The sequence below is a fragment of the Ochotona curzoniae genome, unplaced genomic scaffold (genome assembly GCF_017591425.1).
Source record: "Ochotona curzoniae isolate NIBS_2020 unplaced genomic scaffold, NIBS_Ocur_1.0 contig_4792, whole genome shotgun sequence".
Lineage (NCBI taxonomy): Eukaryota > Metazoa > Chordata > Mammalia > Lagomorpha > Ochotonidae > Ochotona > Ochotona curzoniae.
In genome coordinates this window covers 6542896-6563336 of record NW_024466389.1, presented here as the reverse complement: position 1 = coordinate 6563336, position 20441 = coordinate 6542896, and the positions used below count along the sequence as shown (strand labels likewise).

Genomic DNA, 20441 nt, shown 5'->3' with positions numbered 1-20441 from the left:
GCTCACAGGAAGCAAGGTGGGCAGCTGGCTGCACAAGCAGGCTTTATCCCATGGCCTTGTCAGGGCCCGAGGTCTGGGGTAGCATTGCAGGGGCTTGCCATCCAGTACTGCTCCACACTGGAAGAGTCGCCTTGGCAACGGCTTCCCTTCCTGGAACCTGCACCACAGCACCGCACCTCTGGTGCCTGTGTCCCTGCCCCCTGCTGACTCCTCCGAGTCCTGCTGCTGTGGCCTGACCACATCTGCCCAGGGCTCAGGCAGCCACACCCTCTGACTGTGGGAAGTTGCTCCTTGTATGCCCTTGAAGCACAGGAAGAACAGCACTGCCCTGGGAAAGCGGGGTACAGACAAGGTCCCTCTTTGGTCCCTGGGGTGGAGACTTCCCACAAGCTCCCCACTCTGCCCCACCCCACCCCTGCCACCACACCCCACTGGCCTCCCTCCCTCAGGCTGCCTACTTCCTGGGATCACTTCCTAAGTAAACAGCCTGAGGTCAGAGCTGGGGTTCCTCTTCCTGGGACTCCTAGGCTAACAGAAACCCCAGGGCCTGTGACTCCCCCAGGGAAGGGTCTCCCCAACATTCTGTTAAGGACTGAAAGCTTGAGCCCTACTGGAGGTCCCAAGTTCAAATCCAGCCCCCACCCCCACCCCTGTGCAATAAGTTAGTAGGAGAGTTCTTTGGGAGGGGGCTGGGTCTCGAGGTGGAGCCATCGCAGTTGGGTTCAATGTTTAAAGGGATCCAGAGATCTGTGTTGTGGCATAGCAAGTCACGCTGCCACTTGAAATGCTGGCATCCTAGGTGGCATCCAATGCTGGCATTGAAGGTGGCTCAGGTCCTTGGGCCCCTGCACTCACATGGGAAGCTCGGATGAAGCTCCGGCCTTTGTGAACCAGCAGATGGAAGCTCTCTATCTCTCCGTCTGTAACCCTGCCTTTCGAATAAATGAAATAGGGCCCGGCGGCGTGGTCTAGTGGTTAAAGTCCTCACCTTGAACGTGCCCGGGATCCCATATGGGCGCCGGTTCTAATCCTAGTAGCTCCACTTCCCATCCAGCTCCCTGCTTGTGACCTGGGAAAGCAGTCGAGGACGGCCCAAAGCTTTGGGACCCTGCACCCGCATGGGAGACCTGGAAAGAAGTTCCTGGCTCCTGGCTTCAGATGGGCAAAGCACCGGCTGTTGTGGTCACTTGGGGAGTGAATGATCGGACGGAAGATCTTCCTCTCTGCCTCTCCTCCTCTCTGTATATCTGACTTTGTAATAAAAAATGAGGGGGAGCCTCCGAGAGTGCTCCTGTCCCCTTCCTGGCACATGGATGCCACAAGACAGCACCTGCGGTCCAGAAGAGGACCCTTACAGAAGCCAGCTGTGCCAACACCCTGGCTGCAGACCACCCACCTCCACGATCGGAAAACACTCTTGCAGCGTGTAAGCCCCCAGCCAAAGTGTTCCAGCAGCCCAGCAGGTGCAGCCTTCAGGGGAAGCTTGTCAGGGAGGCGACAAACCAGCAGACAGCAGGCAGCGGTACCACCCTGTGGCCCACATCGGGGTGCATCCCACATCAGGGCACCTGCTGGAGGCCCTGGCCGCTCCACTTCCCATGCAGCTCCCTGCAAATGCTCCCGGAGAGACAGCAAAGGATGGCCCAAGTCCCTGAGTTCCTGCACCCAGAGGGAAGAACCAGATGGAGGGGGTTCTTTGCTTCTCCCTTCAGTCTGGTCCAGTCTCAGCAGCCATTAGCGAGGCAGCAATGGAAGGTCTCTCCCCCACTCCTCCTTGTTTTCACACTGCCTTTCAAATAAATAAACCTTTTACAATTTAATTTTTTATTTTATTTTTATAGGAAAGTCAGATATACAGAGAGGAGGAGAGACAGAGAGGAAGATCTTCCGTCCACTGACTCACTCTCCAAAAGGCCACAACAGCCAGAGTTGAAACAATCCGAAGCAAGGAGCCAGGAGCTCTTCTGGGTCTCGCTCACAGGTGCAGGTCCCAAGGCTTGGGGCCATCCTCGACTGCTTTCCCAGGCCACAAACAGGGAGCTGGATGGGAAGTGGGGCTGCCGGGATTAAAACCAGTGCCCATATGGTATCCCGGCTAGGACTTAAGCAACTAGATTACTATGCCAGGCCCAATAAATCTTTTTTAAAAAGCCATTGATGACCAAAATAAAACAAAAACAAACAAACAAAAAAGTCATTGGTGGTATATTTCTCGGATTCTCAGAAAGCATGTCCAATTTAGAAGACTAATAAGAAGCTCAGTTCTTTTTTTGAGACATTTGGTTCTTAAAGGGACTATTGTCAGGGGCCTTCCTAATTTGCAGTGGCCTGGGCAGCGGCTGCTGCTTTCCTAACTCTTCATTTCAGTGTTTGAAAGACAAAGTTACAGAGGGGGTGAGGACACCAGGCACTTTTTCATCTACTGGTTCCCTTCCCAGCTGGCCACAATGGCTGGGGTTGGGCCAGACTGAAACCAAGCAGCCCTGAGCTGCATCGGGACCTTTGTGGTGGATGGTAGGATCCACGCACCTGGGCCATGCTCTGCTACTTTTCCCATTAGCAGGGTGCTGGATCAGAGGCAGAACAGCTGGGATTTAAGCCAGCACCCACATGAGATGCTAGCGTGCAGGCAACGGCTTAAAACCGGCTGTGTCACAGCACCAGTCTCCAGGGCTGGACTTCTGAGGCCTGGCTAGGGGTCCGGTGGCAGGGCAGACACCCAGGCAAGTTGCCCTACCTGCGGAAAGGCTCCGAGAGAGCAAGAAGCACTACGGGTGGGGATGGGGCAGGCAGTCCCCCACCCCCAACCTGTGGCCCACACTCTGATACCCCTATCCTGAACACAAGATACTCCCACTTACTGCCCTAGCCAGGGTGGACACGTTCCAGAAAGAGCCACCAGCCTGTCTGTCCGGTTTCTGGCGGGCAGAAGCAGTTCCCTTCCAACCCAGGACTCCTTGTGGGTGGGGCAGGCCTGGGGAGGCGCAGCTGGCATAGCATTCAAGCACAGCTCTCACACTCCCGCAGCAGGATCTCAGCCCTGGCCTAGGACATTGGTCCCCTGGGTGCGCCTCTGGACGGGCATGGTCTGGGGCTCTGGGAGCCAGCACCAGGAGGGGCACCAACAGGTGGGGAACCAGACAATGACCCTGCTGCCGTGATGCACCTGGCCTCCTGGGTGGTCAGCCAGGTCAGCTAATGGGAGAGGCCCTTCCAGGCTGAGGAGACCCTGTGAAGACCTACCCTGGTGGCAAAGTGAGGGTGGCGTCAGAACACTTAGCCTCTCAGCGTGTTCAGGTGCAGCACCCACAGAGACGCAAGCGGGCAATGTGGTTACGGAGTTAGACACTGTTCACCTGTGTTCCTGGCCTCTGAAAGCCAGGCCCTAGTTCACAGCTTCAATAACCTGGTAATGGTTAAAACTTAATCCACTCCTCGCCCAAAAATCAAAAGGAGGTCACCTTGGAGCTGGGCCTGCGGCAGGATATGGAGCTCCAAGGATAGGTTGCTGGATGCCTCTACCACAGTGCAGGAGGGTCCTGGTGCCCTGGTGCCAGCCTGTGCCAGCAGAGCCCTCTGTGAACACTTAGTGGGTGTCCCGGAAGGGGCCAGCAGTGGGCTCAGTGGCCAGGATTCCCCTTGGCACAGCCTCTCCCGTATCAGAACGCCAGGGTTCCAGTCCACTTCATCTTCCTGCAGGTGCTCGCCCGGGGGCCTGGCATGGGCAGCCGGGCAGGAGAGTGGGTGCAGTAGGTAATGAGGGCTCCAGTGCTTGGGTCCTTGTCACTGTGTTGGGAACCCACACTGAGTTCTGGGCTCCTGGCTCCTGCCTGGCCCAGCCCCAGTGGTTGCAGGAAATTAGGGAGTAAGGCAGTGCGGGAGAAATCTTGTTCTATGTTTCAGATAAATAATAAATCAGGTAAATTAAAATGTAAGAAGGAGGGAGGGCAGGCAAGCTGGTGGAAATGGCCATGGCTTTTCTCAGAAGCAAATGCTGATCCAAAGTACCTGAGCTGCCTTCTAGGGTGGGGACCTTCTTGAGAGCACACTGGGCGGGGATGGCGGCTGGCCCTGTGTCCAGGCAGGCCTGTCATTTATGCTCTCCGTTCCCACCTGTAAAGTGGGCATAATAGCATCTTCCTACTTCATCTGGTGGTTGAAAAGTCCCACTCCACTCATGCCCAGGCGTGCAAAGCGCACTGGTCAGTTCCAAGTGTTCACCCACAGGCAGGGGCATCCTGGACAGGCGGCCACTTCGAAACCTGGGGCCTGCAGGGAACATGCGAGGGACCCACAGCCAGGCAGTCAAAGCTCAACACTTGCTCCTGTGACCACTCGGGCACTCGTGTCACTGTCACAGTAGAACTCAGAGACAGCAACCGGTGTGTTTGCATTTCAGTGGGGGCAGGTATCTTGAAACACCGCTGAGTTTACGTTAAGACAGGCTGGCCACTTGCTCCTAATCCATAATAGGCAAACGAGGAAACACTTTTGTTGCCATAACACACATTTGTTTTCAAACTACACTTAATGGGGGGCCTGCATTGTGATCCCAGCAGTTTGGGTCCTAGCACTTCCGCCTCTGATCCCCTGCTAATGTGCCTGGGAAAGCAGTGCAAGATGGCCCAAGGGCTCGGGCCCCTGCCATCCAGGGCGGGGACTTGGCTGGATTCCGGGCTCCTAGATTCAGCTTGGCCCGGACTGGGCAAGTGTCTGGATATGAAGCAGCTGATGGAAGAGCCCTCTTCTCTTTCTGTTGCCTTGCCTTTCAACTAAGTGCATCTTAAAAAAAAAATTAAAATAAAAATGAAGATATCTCATAACATAATTAATTTGTAAAGAGTTCTAGATTTGAGAGGCAGAGTAGCAGTGCAGGGGAGAGCCAGTGAGCTTTCATTTGGTGACTCCCTTTGCTGTCACAGCCAGGGATAGGCCAGGCTAAAGCCAGGAGCCAGGAACTACTTCCTGGCCTCCCACACTTGAGCCATCAGCCAGGGTGAACAGGGCCCTGAGCTCCTGAATTACCACCACTACTTCCCTGTGTGCCCGTCTCAGGAAGTTGAAATTAAAGTAGAGGAGACAGGATTTGATTAATCCCAGGCAATTTGACGGGAGGTGCTAGATCCCCAAAAAAGACCTAGCCAAGCGTGCACAACACCTGCCCTTCTAAGTTTCCTTTGACAGTGGAGCGCGCTGGTGATAGACGCCTGTCAGAGGGGCCTCGCTTCTGCCCCCTGCTGGTGGCCTGAGCGCACAGGCGCGGGCAGCAGGGAAACCGGCCGCAGGCCCTTATTTGCATACCCACAGTGCATTGCGCACCAAACAATTCCCGAGTTTACACGTATTCGAATCCCTTTCTCACTTCTGTAGCTTTTTATATTTTTAACCCAAATGAGGTTGCTATTGTAAGGGTGTTTCAGAAAAAGAGGCCCCAGGTTTGGGGAACAAATAGTCGCCACTAGAGAAATAGAGGCATGGATTAGGTGAGAACCGTGTGCCAGGACGAAGGGCATACTCTGGTTTCTCTTCAGATCGTATAAATCTTTCGCCTTTTACTAAAGATTTCCGTGGAGAGGAACAATTCTGAGTCTTTACCCAATTTTTTGAGGCTTTGCATTTATGCAAAGCTAATAACACTGTGTTGAATGACAGACGGTTGTTTTCCAAGGATTTTGTTCAGTGGTGGTTTATAGTTCAGTGTTTGAGTCCTGCTCACTCTATCAACTCAAGGCACTGAAAATGTCTGCTACATACGGTGGCTTGAGGGTGCTACTGCGAAGGATCCAGGAACTGCTGGGAATCCCAAGGCTTTGGCCGGTTCTCTTTCCAAGCCACAAGCTGGTGCCATAGCAGGGAGCTGGCAGCATAACCCAGCCTAACCCGCTGTTCCAAAAGAATCAGCCGCCTGCTAGTGCATCTAAGGAGGCAGCAGATGATGACCGAAGACCTCGAGCTCCTGCCCCCACATGGGAAATGAGGATGAAGCTCCTGGCTTCAGACTGGCCCAGCCCCAGCTGCCGTAGCAGGTATTCTCTCATTGCTTTGCTTTTCAATCAATACACTTGCCAGAGCTTAGCTTAACACCTACTCAGAGGACTGTAATCAGAGAATGAAATGGTAGACAGCCCCAGCACGAAGGCATGCAGTTTCCGGAAGAGAGCTGCCCAGTCGCACCTGGCTCCAGCCCAGTGGGGCCGCCTGAAGGCCCGGAACCTTCAGAGGCCACAGCACGGGCTGGGCTGGGCTATCCTGGACATGCCTGTTGTGTGCTCACAGTGGCTGCAGGCGTGGCGGTGTGGCTATGAGGGGGGGACAACGAAGGGCCTGAGGTTCGAAGCCCTGTGTGGAGGGATGTTTGTGGCAAATGCCTGTGCTGGGGAGGTAAGGAACTTGCCCCCGTCATTGCGATCTTGGAGATTTCAGAGCCAAGAGGAGCGACACCCCCTCATTAAATGCTTCTCCATCACGGGCTGCTCCCTGCTGGTCTCTGACACTATTTTTGCACTCACATGAAAAGGACCTTTTCAAAGCATGATGTATTTTTCTCTATAACTTTCTCTTTTTAAACTGTATTAGGCTTTATTTGAAACGCAAAATTTACAGAGAAAGAAGAAACAATAGAGAAATTTCCATCTGCTAGTTCACTCTCCAGAGGGCTGCAACAGCCAGAGCTGGGTTGATCTGGAGCCAGGAGCTCCTTCCAGGCCTCCCACATGGACACAGGGTCCCCACGGACTCGAGCCATCCTCCGCTGCTTTCCCAGGCCATGAACAGAGCTGGACTGGAAGTAGAGTAGCCAGGATATGAATCAGTGCCCAGGTAAGATACTGACGCTGCAGGTGGACGATTAGCTCGCTATGCCACTGTATTGGCCTTTTTTTTTTTCAAAAAAAATATGAAAGTATTTATAAGGTTTAGAAATCAAAACAACCTAATACCCCAAGCTCAGATTCTGTCCCTGGCCCTCTGGTCCCCACTGTCCTCTTTCAATACTTACCCGAACCTTCTGTTTCTTCTGGAAATAACACACGAAATTCAGGCTGCTGAGGTGCTATTTGGAATAATGCCACAACAAATACCCTGCTTTCGTGGTTTTTATTATTTTTTAAAGATGTATTAAATTTTTGTTGGAAAGTTAGATTTACAGAGTGAAGGAGAGACAGAAAGATCTCCCATCAGCTGCTTCACTCCCCAAGTCACCGCAATGGCCTGTACTGAGCCAATCTGAAGCCAGGAGCCAGGAGCTTCTTCCGGGTCTCCCTCACAGGTGCAGGGTCCCAAGGCTTTGGGCCATCCTCCACTGCTTTCCCAGGCCACAAGCAGGGAGCTGGATGGGAAGTGAAACAGCTGGAGATACAAAGCAGCGCCCATATGGGATCTCGGGCATGTAAGCCGAGGACTGTAGCCACTAGGCTTCTGCGCCGGGTCTTTGTTTTTGTGGTTTCCAACATGCCGTATGCACAGGCCCAGCGTGGTAGTCTAGTGGCTAATGCTCTTTATTCTAGCCTGGGAGTCAGCAGCTGAGGTGGCCCAGTCTTGCAACATGATCTCTGGGGTCAGACCACATGTCTGCGTGATCCTCCCTGAGGCTGGGAAGTGAGCACAGTGGTCCAGCTGGGGAGCCCCCTAAGAAGCCCCACCTGGGAGGCCCTCGGCTCTGGCTCCCAGGTGTGCCAGCTGGTGCAGGTTTCCACTCAATCTGCCCTCTGCATCAGCCAGTTCATTTACGGGGGGAGGGGGGGCGGTGCAGCTGCCTATTCAGTGTTGCCCCTAGATCTGACTTCACGCAAACCAGTGGGCGCTGCAGCCTAACCTCACCCAGCCTGCTCCAAGCCCTGACACCAGCGGTTGGTGCAGCCTAGCCCAGCTTGGCCTCCCACGTCCCTGTCCTGCCTCCATCCCAGCTCTCACCAGCAGGTGCTGCAGCGTAGCAGGGATGGTCCCAAAGAACCCTACCAGGCCTACCCTCAGCTCCAACACTTGCACGTTCCAGTGAATGCTGCAGTGGGAGATATGGTGGTGGGGTGGCATGCACCTGCACTTGGCATTAACCAGGCTCAGAATGCCTGCCAGCTGCTGGCTGCTTTTCTCCTAGCAGTGTAACACTGCTGGGCAGACAGCTGGGTGCAGGGGTCCGTGCAGTGGGTGTGGATGACACAAGGGTGTTAAGAGGACAGCTCCCCTGTTGGCAAGGCCGCGAGGAGCTCCCGGCTGTATGGCAGGGCTTGGCAGATGTCTCTCCAAGCACCTCGAGGCAGTTTCACCCCCTTTGCGTGGACACTCAACTACCCCTATGAATTCCATAGCCTGGGTCCGGTGCAGTGGCCTTGAACATGCCAGAATCTTATCCCCGTGGCCCTGCTTCCCATCCAGCTTCCTGCCTGTGGCCTGGGACAGCCCAAAGCCTTGGGACCCTGCACTCGCATGGGAGATCCTGAAGAGCTCCGGGTCCGCATAGCTCCCGCCATTGTGGTCACTTGGGGGAGTGAATCCTCCGACAGATCTTCCTCTCTGTCTCCTCCTCTAAATATCTGACTTTCCAATTTAAAAAAGTCTCAAAAAAAATTTCAGTAGGAATGTCTTGCTGATTAGTAGGTAATCACACACACACCTTGGTCTTGGAGCTCTGGCTGTTACCCAGTGGCTACTCCTGAAGAATGAATAATGGCTTGCTCTAAAAAAAATGATTATGGGGGCTCGGCGGCGTGGCCTAGTGGCTAAGGTCCTCGCCTTGAACGCGCCAGGATCCCATATGGGCGCCGGTTCTAATCCCAGCAGCTCCACTTCCCATCCAGCTCCCTGCTTGTGGCCTGGGAAAGCAGTGGAGGATGGCCCAGATCTTCCTCTCTGTACATCTGACTTTGTAATAATAATAAGGGTGCGTGGGAGACCCGGAAGAGATCTATCTCCCTTCTCTCTGTATATCTGCCTTTCCAATAAAAGTAAAATAAGCCTTTAAAAAAAAAAAAAACCTGGCCCAGCGCGGTGGCGCAAGTGGTTAAAGGTCCTCGCCTTGCACGCCCGGGATCCCATATGGGCGCCGGTTCTATCCCGGCAGCCCCGCTTCCCTGGCAGCCCCGCTTCCCTTCCAGCTCCCTGCCTGTGGCCCGGGAAAGCAGTCGAGGACAGGCCAAAGCTTTGGGACCCTGCACCCGCTTGGGAGACCCGGCTTCGGATCGGCATAGCATCGGCCCGTTGCGCTCACTTGGGGAGTGAATCATCGGACGGAAGATCTTCCTCTCTGCATATCCGCCTTTCCAATAAAAAAAAATAATAAAAATAAATCTTAAAAAAAAAAAAAGCCAACAACTAGCAAAACAAGTACCACCAATATCCAAAACCCTCTTGATTCCAAAAGAGTTGCTGTGTCTTTAGCATATGCCAAGCTGACCAGCATCCTAAGGTACTAGCAGTAGAGCAATCTGTTTTTGCACAAGATTATTAGCCTTACACGAATGCAAGGCCTCAAAAAATTGGGTAAAGACTCAGAATTGTTCCTCTCCACGGAAATCTTTAGTAAAAGGCGAAAGATTTATACGATCTGAAGAGAAACCAGAGTATGTGTGCTGGCTGACAACATATGGTCCTCACCTAGCCCATGTTCCTATTACTCTAATGGTGACTATTTGCCCATAAGAGCTGGTGCCTTGTGCCTTTTTCTCAGACACTCCTAAAACAGCAACCTCGTTTTAGGTTAAAAAGAAAATTAGGTGGGAAGAAAATGAGGGTTGTTAATTTTAAAATCGGAGCTTGCTTGGTGCGCAGTGCCTTGTGGGTATGTAAATGAGGTTTTGCAACAAGGCTTGGCTTTCCGGGAACCATGGCTGTGTCATCTCGCGCAGAGCCCGAGGCCACCGCCAGAGAGCAGAGCGGAGGCTCCGGGGTGCAGTGGGGGGCCCCGGCTCTAGGATCACCCCAGCAGGAGAGCTGTCCCTGCTCCCTGACTGTCCCGGGTTTGCTTCCAGAAGCATCATTTTAGAACCCGTTGCATTCATCCTGCTCGCTGTGTGGAACCCAGGGGAGGAGCTGTCGCTGGAGCCCAGCGCAGGTGCAGGGCGCGAGCTGCCACATGGGCCGACAGCAAGCCACTTCCCGCCCTGCCTGTAACCTGGGAAAACAGCAGAGATCTTCCTCTCTCTCCTCCTCTCTTCATATCTGACTTTCCAATAAAAATAACATAAATGTTTACAAAAAAAACCCTTTTATTTATGGGGTAGGCACCATGGCATGCAGGTTAAGCCTCTGCTTGCAGTGCCAGCTTCCCATATGGGCACTGGTTTGTGTCCCATCTATTCCACTTCTGATCCAGCTGCCTGCTAATGGCCTGAGAAAGCAGCAGAGGCTGACACAAAGCCTCGGAGCCCTGCACTCCCGTGAGGAACTCTGCTGAAGCTCCTGGTTTCGGACTGGCCCAGCTCCGGACATTGTGGCCATTTGAGGAATGAACTAGCAGATGGAAGATCTCTCTCACCCTCCCCTTCTCCCTCTGTAACTCTGCCTTTCAAATAAAGAAACAATGACAAAAAGATTTATTTGAAAGTCAGTTACATTGACAGAGGGAAAGAGAGATCTCCCATTTGCTGGTTCAACTCCCAAATGGCCACAACGCCCGGAGCGCCAGCGGCCAGGCCTGGGCACACCGAAGCCAGGAGCTTCATCTGGGTCTTCCATGTGAGCTGTTAGCAGGGAATGCGGGAAAGGCCACCAAAATAAACACCTGAATACTTATAAAAGGCTGCCTTTCATTTTCTGAATTTCTTTAAGCATTTAAGGCAAGAATAATGATTTTGTGTTTTAAGCAGGCAAACTAGCGATGTTAGCACGCAGGAGGAGGCTCCAAGGTCTGCTGATGTCCCAGGGCCCTCACCCTTCCGCTGCCGTGGTCATACGTCTCCAGCGGCAGAAAGCGCCTGCTGCAGCCCCCGGGGCAACAAGGAAAGGCTGGGGCTGGTGGCAGCAGCAGGTTCAGCAGCTGTCCCGCTGCCCCCATTGCCGACCCAGCTCCCCAGCAATGCACCTGGATGAAGTTCTTGGCCTCCGCTTGGCCGAGCCCTGGATGTTGTGGCCATTTGAGGGGTGAACCAGCAGATAAAAGATCTTTCTCTGTCTCCTCTTTCTGGCACGCTGCCTTTTAAATAAACGAAACCTCCGTTATGTGGAAGTCTGGTAACCACCTTCTATACTCGATCCCTGGGTGATCCCTGGATCACCATTTTCTGCGGTTCTAGCAGCTCCAATGTAGGAGCAAATCTTAGAGTCCTTGGTCCAACCCTCCCACTCCCCAGGTCTCCTGGGCGGAGGGGGCTGCTACCTGTCCTCCAGCAGGTGGCGCCAGACTTCCCAGGAGGGCCCAGAAGGGCCACCAGGGGACGCTCTCTCCTTGGAGATGACGCCCTGTCCCAGTGCGCCTGGCACCCTAGTGGCCCTGGGAGCTGGACCTGGGCACCACCTATTCAGCCCAGTGGCCCGTTAGAAAGCCTTGCCGACTTCAGGGAAGGGCTGAGGGCGGAGGCCTTCTGTGCCCAGATGCTGTTAGTCCAGGGCTGCGTGGGTCTCCAGCCCATCTTCTCTTGGCTTCCTTCTGGGACAGCCGCCCAGGGCCTGAGAGCTTTGGAAATGGGTGTCTTTGTCACCACTAGTTTGCTGTGTGATGCCATGCAAGCAGGATGGCCTCTCTGGCCTGCTCACCCTGGGCACATAGAAGAATCCCAGTGAAGGACTGTATGCCAGTGGCCGGGATCGACACAGCACTGTAGGGCGAGCACCGTGCAAGGGGGAGAGGGTCTCAGCCAAGAGCCGGAAGCCAGATCTCCTGAGCTCAGGTCCTGGCTCCCTCCCCTCGCAGCTCCATGACCTTGCGGGCGAGGAAGGCACCCACCTCACAGGGTGGTTACAAAGCAATCAGTCACCATCACGAGGTGCCCAGAAAGGCCCAACAGCTGTGCTCATGGGGTCAAGGGTAGAATCGAACCTGCGAATGGAAAAGAGAGCTCTGCCCCTCACCACGGGGGGTCAAGGTGTCACCTCCGCCATGACGTCCACTGGCAGAGGTAAGGGGTACACCGGGTAGGATGAGGGATCTGGATTCCACGCAGGTGGGCAAGCCTGAGTGTGTCCGACCAGCAGGGGGCACTCACAAGAGTCAGCCGCAAGGGGACAGCCAGGAGGCAGGGACAAGGGTCCATCCACCTAAACCCATACAAGGCCCTGGGCCTGCGCTCACCAGCTTGGGTCACGGGGATGCAGGGGCTCATCTTCCCCCCCAGGAAAGGCCGGGGGCTTGAGAGAGAGAGAAAACAGTAGCTATTTCAGGAAGGTGTCGAACACTAAAATTAGAGTCTTGGTTCCTAAAAAGACCTTGGCGCCAACCAAGGCCTTGGAGAGGGGCTCTTCAGCGTGGAATGTGACCCCAGGAAGCACTCCGGCGGGCCTGGCCGATGAGGTCAGCCTACAGAGCCCATGGGAGCCATGGTGCTCACGGCCCCAACGCCCTGGACAGCCCTGGACAGCCCCACCCACCTGCCTGTCCCTGCAGTTCCGGTGCTGACGGCACTGGTGCCCCAGACATGCAGAAGGCCAGCAGGCAGAGCCGCCAGTCCTCGGCGCCCACTGACCTTGTGGGCTGTGTGTCTCCTTCGTTGACTGTCTTTGCTGTTTCCCTGCTACCTGCTGCACTCCAGCGAGATGTAGAGGAGGCAGAAGTGGCCATCTTGGAGCCTGGTGGACAGCGGGAATTAGAGAGAGGCCTATTAGGCCCAGCCCAGCTGGGCTGTGCCCACTGACCCTCCTGCCCGAGGGCCAGGGATGCCCCGAGTTTCCGGTCCTGGAGTTCCTGCTCACAGCCTTGAAAGCTCAAGGATCTGGCCCCAGAGGACCCTGGAAAGTCCATCTGAAGTTGTCTCCTGGGCCACCACCAGACAGTGCTCTCCACCTGCAGGGGGAGTCCTTCAAGCTGCCTACAGCTGCCCTTCCTCTTACCCATGGTGTCTTCCAGGGGAGGAGGGTGACAAATCAGATGCAGTTGCCACAATCCTGCCTAAATGGCCCAGGGACTGCTCAGCCCCCTAGGGGAGGACTAATGCCATGTAACATTCAGCCCTGGGCTGTCCTTCTTTTTAGCACAGAGTCTCTTTGGGCAGTGTTGATCCAGGCCCAGTGCCTCCTGCTCAGACAGGCCTGCTCTGGCTCAGGCCCCCCTCTGAGTTTGGTCTTGTTGGGTTTTGTGTGGGGCTCCCATTGGTCTTGTTGGGTTCTGGGGGTGCTCACAAACTTCCCGAGCCTGGGTACTCACTTAGCAGGAGCAGCTGTGGGTTCTGGGGGCTTGGAAAGCTGAAGGCAGGTGCACCAGCGCCTGGAGCAGGGCGCATCTGATGCATCATCACACAGCTGAGGGAGTAGTAGGGCGATAGGACACAGGTGCACCTGCTGGAGTCTCTCCTCTTCGCCTTTTCCCCTTAAAGCCACTGTCACTAACCTGGGGGCCTGACTCCCATGGTATTCAATCCCAGCCACTTGCCCTAGGCCCCCACCCCCTGCGCACACCATCATCATATGAACATGGGAGGCATCAAGGCCTCGTGGTGAGGGAGTGAAGCTGCCGCGTCGGGCACACACCTCATATCTGAGAGCCTGGTTTGAGGCCCGGCTCCTCCACGTTTCTGATCCAGCATCCTGCTAATTCTGGGAGGCCAGATGGTGGTCCATCAGCCTCACTCCTGGTCCAGCCTGGCCTTTGTGGGAGTGAACCAGCTGACGGACAATCTCTTCATCTTTGTAACTCTGCCTTTCAAGCCAATTAACTGTTTTATTTCATTTAAAAATATTTATTTATTTTTTAAATTTGAAAGCCAGAGTTACAGAGAGAGCGAGAGATCTTTCCAGCGTGCTGGTTCATTCCCCAAATGGCTGCAATGGCTAGAGCTGGGTCAGACCAAAGCCAGAAGCATGGGGCTTCCTCTGGGTCTCCCATGTGTGTGCAAGAACCCTACCACTTGGGCCATTTTTTGCATCTTTCCCAGACACATTAGCAGGGAACTGGGTGGTGAATAGAGCAGCTGGGACTTGGACTGGTGCCCATATGGGATGCTGACGCTGCAGGTGGGGTTTTACTTGTTATGGCACAGTGCTGGCCCCCCAGTTAATCATTTTAGAAGCACATATGAAGGTGAGGGCTAAGTTTCTGATCCATGACTCTGGGTGGGCACTTTGCCAATGCCTGGCTACGCAGCCGTAGGCACATGTTGGTGCTGTGTTGGGGATATCCATGGAAGAAGGTGGAGATGCTGTGGGTGATGCTGGGCAGGGCTGAGCACTGAGCCCGGGGTGTCCTGATGCCAGGGAGACCACCACAGGCTCCTGAGCAAAGGGCCAGTCCTCTGGGGCCTGCTGTGGACTCTCGTCCCCAGCTGAACTCTACTAGTTTTATTATGCGGCACAGGACTTTTCCTCTTAGTTTTCATCATTGCTTTCTAGATGTTGATAGGGAACTTTCTTAAAGTTTGATCTTTGCCATGAATTATATAGCAAAGGGAAACAGCAGCCGATGATCTGTACCCTCTTCTTGGCGTCGTGGGTGTGGCATTTATGCTGAGAGTTTGTGGCTAATGGCTGAGCCAAGTCCGGGGAAGGAGGACCTCTTAGGGGTGCCAGGCCCTGGCTGTCTTCCTTCACCTTTCCTGCCAGGCCCTTCTAGCTCTCCTATCAGGACCAGCGCCAGCTCATGGTAGGGTGGTGGCAAATCTACTCCAAGGGAATAGCTCCAAAATTGACTACCTGGGCAAGGGACGGATGGACGCCCGTGCCCACTCCGCATGGGATGAGCCAGGGACCCCTTTGCAGTTTGCCTCCTGCTGGGGCAGCTCTGGCTCTCAGTAACACTCTTTCGCCCCTGCCTTCTCCCACAGTCCCACACGGGCAGTGGGCCCAAGACTCCCAGGAATGTGTCGGAGCTGCTGACAGCACTTCATGCTCTGCCTGTGACCTGCCCATGTGACTTCCCCTGGGAACTGGGAAGATGAGTGTGCCTGGAGGGCCCCAGCAACCACCCTTATCCTCAACCTCCTAGACCTTCCTAAGCCCCGGCTGGGGTGCTAAAGAGCAGACTTTGTGGGGGGAGTGGCAGGTGGCACAGAGATCCAGGGATAAGATTGCAGGGGCAAAAACAGTCGTCTGCAGACGGCACGCTTGGTCTTCCTTGCACATGGACCTAAGCGCACTGGAGGGACTGCGGTGTGCCAGGACCGCCTGCAGCAGGTGGTAGCCATCTCTCTTCACCTTCCATGGAATTCCCATGAGCCAGACGCTGCTGCTACTTCCGTCTTTCAGAGGCCAGCCTGCGGTGAGGAGAGCCCAAATCCGAGCCCGGGCATGTGTTTTGGCCCTCCCTCAAAGTAGTGATTCACCTCCCAGCTCGGACTCTCCATGAGGCCCGTGTCCATTACTGCCCACACGAAGAGGCCTGCTGCCGTGTGGCCCCAGACAGCACTTGCGGGTTCATGAGCTGCGTCAGTTATCTGAGGTGTTGAAGGGAGGTCCTGCCAAGGAGTGGCGATGAAATGGAGCAACCCATCACTCTGAGTGACCCATCACTCATGAGACAGCGGAAGCCCCGCTGCAGTGGGAGGGTCTGGAATGCAAGAGTGGAAGCTTCAGCAAGGTCATGGCCAAGGGGTCACAGAGAGAGACTAAGAATGGCTTCCTGTCCCTAGGCTGGGCCACCAGTGAAGGACAAATTTAGTCTCCAGGGGCAACCTAGGTCTCTTGTCTGCCTGTCCAGCAGGGAGTCTGGGGTCACTGACCTGTTTCTGCTGGTGCAAAGGCAGACGCACACTGGCCAGAGGATCATGTCCAAGGCCTTCATTACCAGTGGGGGACAATGGCTATGTCAGCCTGGGTATGCTATGCTCCAAGGAGGTGGCTACCACCATCGTAGGGGCCGTGATCTTGGCCAAGCTCTCCAAGCTGGCAGGACTGTGGCTCTGTTCCTTGGGGCACTTAGCATCCTCTTGGTTTGAATAAAAAACAGGTGCTGGTGCGATGGCTGAACGGGCTGACCCTCTGCCTGCAACCATTGTACCCCATATGGATGCCAGTTTATGTCCTGGCTGCCCCACTTCCCATCCAGCTACCTGCTTATGACCTGGGAAAGCAGTTGAGGATGGCCTGAGTCCTTGGGACCCTGCACTCACATGGGAGGCCCGGAAGAGGCTCCTGGTTCCTAGCTTTGGATCAGCTCGTCTCTGGCTGTTGAAGCCGTTAGGGGAGCGAATCAGCAGATGGAACATCTTTCTTTCCTCTCTGTAAATCTGCCTTTCCAATAAAAAGAAAGAAACCTTTCAAAACATGTCTCCTTACACCAGTCACAATGACTTAAGGTCCGCTCTCATGGCCTTGTTTTACCTCTGTTGCCACCGTGATCCATTCAAGTACATTAAAATCTTGGCCACACCTTCAAGGTGGAGCACAAGAGACCACCAATGAGTTACATCTTCCCTGCAGGTTCCTGCCCAGACAAGGAGGATTCAGCAAATGCTTAAAATCCCAAGACCCTTTTGTGAGTCCTTGGTGTCTCTCCCGCTCTGCTTTCAAGAGGCACCCCACCTCCCAGCCCTCTCCCGGGAGGTGCTTCCCCGCTCCCTCTTCTTGCCCTGTTCACCTGGTCATTTCACAAATAAAACTTCTCTGTCTGCAAATGATTCCTAGCTTTTTATTTCTGGATTAAGCCTAGGAAAGAGCCCACTGATCTTTTCTGGGAACAGTAAGGACCCTCTATCTGAACAGAGCCCTGTCCTGAAGTCCTGGGACCTGGAGTTTCCACATATCCTACTGGAGGACATGGCCGAACCCATAGCAGGGGCCTTGGGTGAGGCAGACACCGCCCCGAGCCTCAGTCTGCTTGTCTGTGCAGTGGGTCCCTAACACTCCCTCTCGCCATCACATTCTTGGGGAGGAGAGTCGTAGAAGGAAAGCTGTTCCCAACTGCCGCTCAGGAAACTGTAACTGCTCCTTCTGGTGTCACTGGAAACCACAGCCACTGCTTCCGGTGGCATTCAGGATGGTGGAGCCACGAGGCGCTGAGGTCACAAGGACCTGCCAGGGAGTGAGACCTGGGGAGGAGCCAGGCGTGGGCAGGTGCTGGTGGAACGGCTTCCGGTGGCCTTGGGCACCCAAGCCGAGGGCCCTGCCTCGCCCTACCCTGTCCCAGAGTCCCAGCAGGCGAGGCATTTAGAGGCCTCACTGGCAGGCTTCTTTCTGTGTCCTCCGGCTCAGGAGTGGCAGGATTGGCATTTGGGGCTAGGTGGTGTTTTGCGGTGAGGGCTGCCATGCGCCCATCACCTTCCCAGACCCCTCCACATCAGATGCAGGCAGACATTCCCTCCAGCCCTCCACCCCACCCCCACAGCTATAGCACTTGCTAACACCTCAGGGATGGCTGGCAGCCTCCTGGGAGGCCCTCAGCTGGTCCAGGGCTGCTGTGGTCCTGGGGCTCAACTGCTGATGGTCTCCCTCTGCAGCCACCATTCACAGACCCCACCAAGAACCGATGAGGTGATGCTACAAATAGAGGTTCTAGACAACAACAGGGACAGAGAATGATCTCTGACGGTGTTCTGCCAGCCTGGCTCCCTGTGGGCACCTGAAGGTGACCACAGCCTGGCCTAGGCACCAGTGGTCGGGGTGGCCCAGTGCAGGGGTGGCTTCAGCAGGTACAGACACGTTGCTGACAGCCTGGCTTATCAGGGCTGGAGGCCCAGGCTCATGCTGTAGTTGGTAGGACCTTATCAGCCGCCAGAGTGAGAGTTTACAGTCAGGCTGTGGCAGGGAGTGTTGACAGCCAGGAGCCAAGCAGAGATGGCTTCTGTGGGCCTGTAGGTGCGGACTGCAGGGACATTTGAGGAGAGGTTTGGCCTCTCCCCAGTGCCTCACTTCACAGGTTTTCCAGCATATCTCCAGTTTGCAGGTTCTGGGAGGAGGTGGGGAAAAGGCAGTGTTAGTGGGGACAGCGGGGAGGTGAGTGAGAGCCGGAAGGAGGAAAATCCAAGCCCATCCCACTCTTGGGCTCCCCCCCATATTGCCACCTGTCTTCCTGGCATCCTCTTCCCCCTGTGGCTGATGACGCTGTTCACCAGAAGAAATCCCAGAAACTTAAATCCGGGCTTTATCTGGCCAGCAGTCCAGAACCATTTGGTCATCCATTTCTGGAAATGGAAAGCTGGGCTAAACTCAAGGTGGGGCAGCAGGGTTTAGCCGGGAAGTGGAGACATGGCCCAGGATGGAGCTGGGTTGGGTACCATTTCAGACTCCACCCCTGACTCTGGCTTCTTGCTAGTGCTGGCCTGAGGGGAGGGGGTTCTGGAAGGAGGCTCTCAGGATGCCGGAGCTGGGAGTTCCAAGCCAACTGGTAAGTTCTGGCCTGGGAGTGACTGTGCAGTGTCTTAGGGGCCTTCAGAGGTTGGAAAGCCCAGCTTTGGCTGCCTGGCTTCTGCCTGGACCAGCCCTGGCTGTGGCAGCCATTTGGGCAGTGGACCAGTGGATAAAAAAAGCTCTCTCACTCTTTCTCTGCAGCTCTGCCTTTCAAATAGAAAAACACATTTTTGTGTACAAAATTATTTTGGTGCAAAAAAAATTTAATTCATTTGTATTTTTTTTTCCTGATCTGAAGTTCCTATGAACTTTTTAAAGACTTTCCAAATGCATGGATCTCAATTAAAAAAAAAAAGATTTATTTATTTTATTTGAAAGGCAAAACTACAGAGAGGGAAAGGGAGAGACAGAGAGGTCTCCCATTTCCTGGTCTACTCCCCACATGATTGCGATGATTGGAACTTAAGGTACGGCAGGTTAAGTTGCCTCTTGGGGCGTCTACACCCCATTCCAGAGTGCCCATTTTGATGGCTGCTACTCTATGATTCTGATCAGATTTTCTGCTCATGTGGCTGGAAAGCAGGGAATAATGGCTCAGGTGCTTGACTTCCTGCCATAGGCATGAGACACCTGCTTCACGGTCCTGAATTCCTGGCTTCCATCCAGCCAACCCACACTGTTGGGGAGTAGACAGTGAATGGAAGAACTTTCTCTCTGTGTCTCTTCTCTGTGCATCTGCCTCTCCGATAAAAATAAATCAATCTTGGAAGGCAGATTTTTTTTTAAAGATTTATTTTTATTACAAAGTCAGATACACAGAGAGGAGGAGAGACAGAGAGGAAGATCTCCCGTCTGATGATTCACTCCCCAAGTGAGCACAATGGCAGGTGCTGCGCCGATCCGAGCGCATTCAAGGCGAGGACTTTAGCCGCTAGGCCACGCCGGTGGGCCCTGAAAGGCAGATTTTTTTTACAGAGAAGGAGAGACAGAGACAGAGAGCTCTTCCATCTGCTGGTTCACTTCCCAAGTGGTTACAATGGCGAGAGCTGAGCTGATCTGAAGCCAAGAGCCTGGAGCTTCTTTCCAGTCTCCCATGTGAGTGCAGGGTTCCAAGGCTTTGGGCCATTCTTGACTGCTTTTCCTAGGCCATAAGCAGGGAGCTGGATGGAAGTGCAGAGGCCAGGCCATGATCTGGTAGCCATGTGGGATACAGGAGTTTGTAAGTGGAGGATTAACATGGTGAGCCACCGTGCTGGACTCTATGAACCTGTTGCAGTCCCCTTGTGTGAAACTGAGCATGCTCTCCACCTGACTGCTGTGGGCCGCCATCATGGACACGAGTTGAGTGCAGCCCATCAGATTAGCCGGGGTCACCAAGGCGCTGGGCAGGACCCGCTCCCAGGGATCATGTACCCAGGTGTGTGGAATTCACGGACAACACGAGCTGCTCACTTCACCATCTGCAATGTGAAAGGCTCCATGCTGGCAGCATGCTCACCATGCTGGAGTCAGAGCAGGAGGCATGGAGGCTGTGCTGATGGCACTACTGCCAGGTCCTGCTAGCCCACGGACTTGGCCCAGGGGATGACCTGCAATCATTAAAAAGGTGTTAGTATTGAAGTAAGTAAAGCAAAGCAGAAAAACCCGGAGGGCAATACTGACCCATATGTCTTATCTTGCCTTGTAATACAACACTTAACATGGCAACCACCACTGTGCTCTCCCCAGTGATTCCTAAGGCCAAGGGTCAGAGAGGGGCTCGGGTGGTTCTGTCCCAGGGTGTCTCATGCCAAGCCATCAGCTGGGGTGGCGGGGGCTAGAGCAGGTGGTGAATGGCCGGGCAGTCTGCTGTCTCCTGGGGGCCTGCTGCCACTGCTGGGGCTGCCTGTGCTTCCCCAGGGCTCCCATGCAGGTGTTGCAGGGAGGGAGGCAGAAGCTGCTCTGGGGCAGGACAACTGCTAAGACAAGTGTGAGGGCGATTAAGGTTGAGGAGACCAGACACAACAGGGAGAGTCGAGGGAGTGGGACTTTACTGAAGTCGGAAAAACAGCAGCTCTGCCCAGTGTGGTCCCAGGGGC

The 20441-nt window shown here is 54.6% G+C and overlaps 2 non-coding genes and 1 pseudogene across 2 annotated transcripts; 2 read left to right on the top strand and 1 right to left on the bottom strand.

The window, feature by feature from the left end:
• The first annotated feature begins 5511 nt into the window (after positions 1-5511).
• LOC121161576 lies at positions 5512-5629 on the top strand. The gene has a single exon (XR_005884689.1). It is a non-coding gene; the product is annotated as a U5 spliceosomal RNA (small nuclear RNA).
• Positions 5630-9443: 3814 nt separating this feature from the next.
• LOC121161577 lies at positions 9444-9561 on the bottom strand. Its single transcript, XR_005884690.1, has one exon. It is a non-coding gene; the product is annotated as a U5 spliceosomal RNA (small nuclear RNA).
• A 10132-nt stretch (positions 9562-19693) lies between these two features.
• On the top strand, positions 19694-19901 carry LOC121161294 (annotated as a pseudogene).
• The last annotated feature ends 540 nt before the right edge of the window (positions 19902-20441 follow it).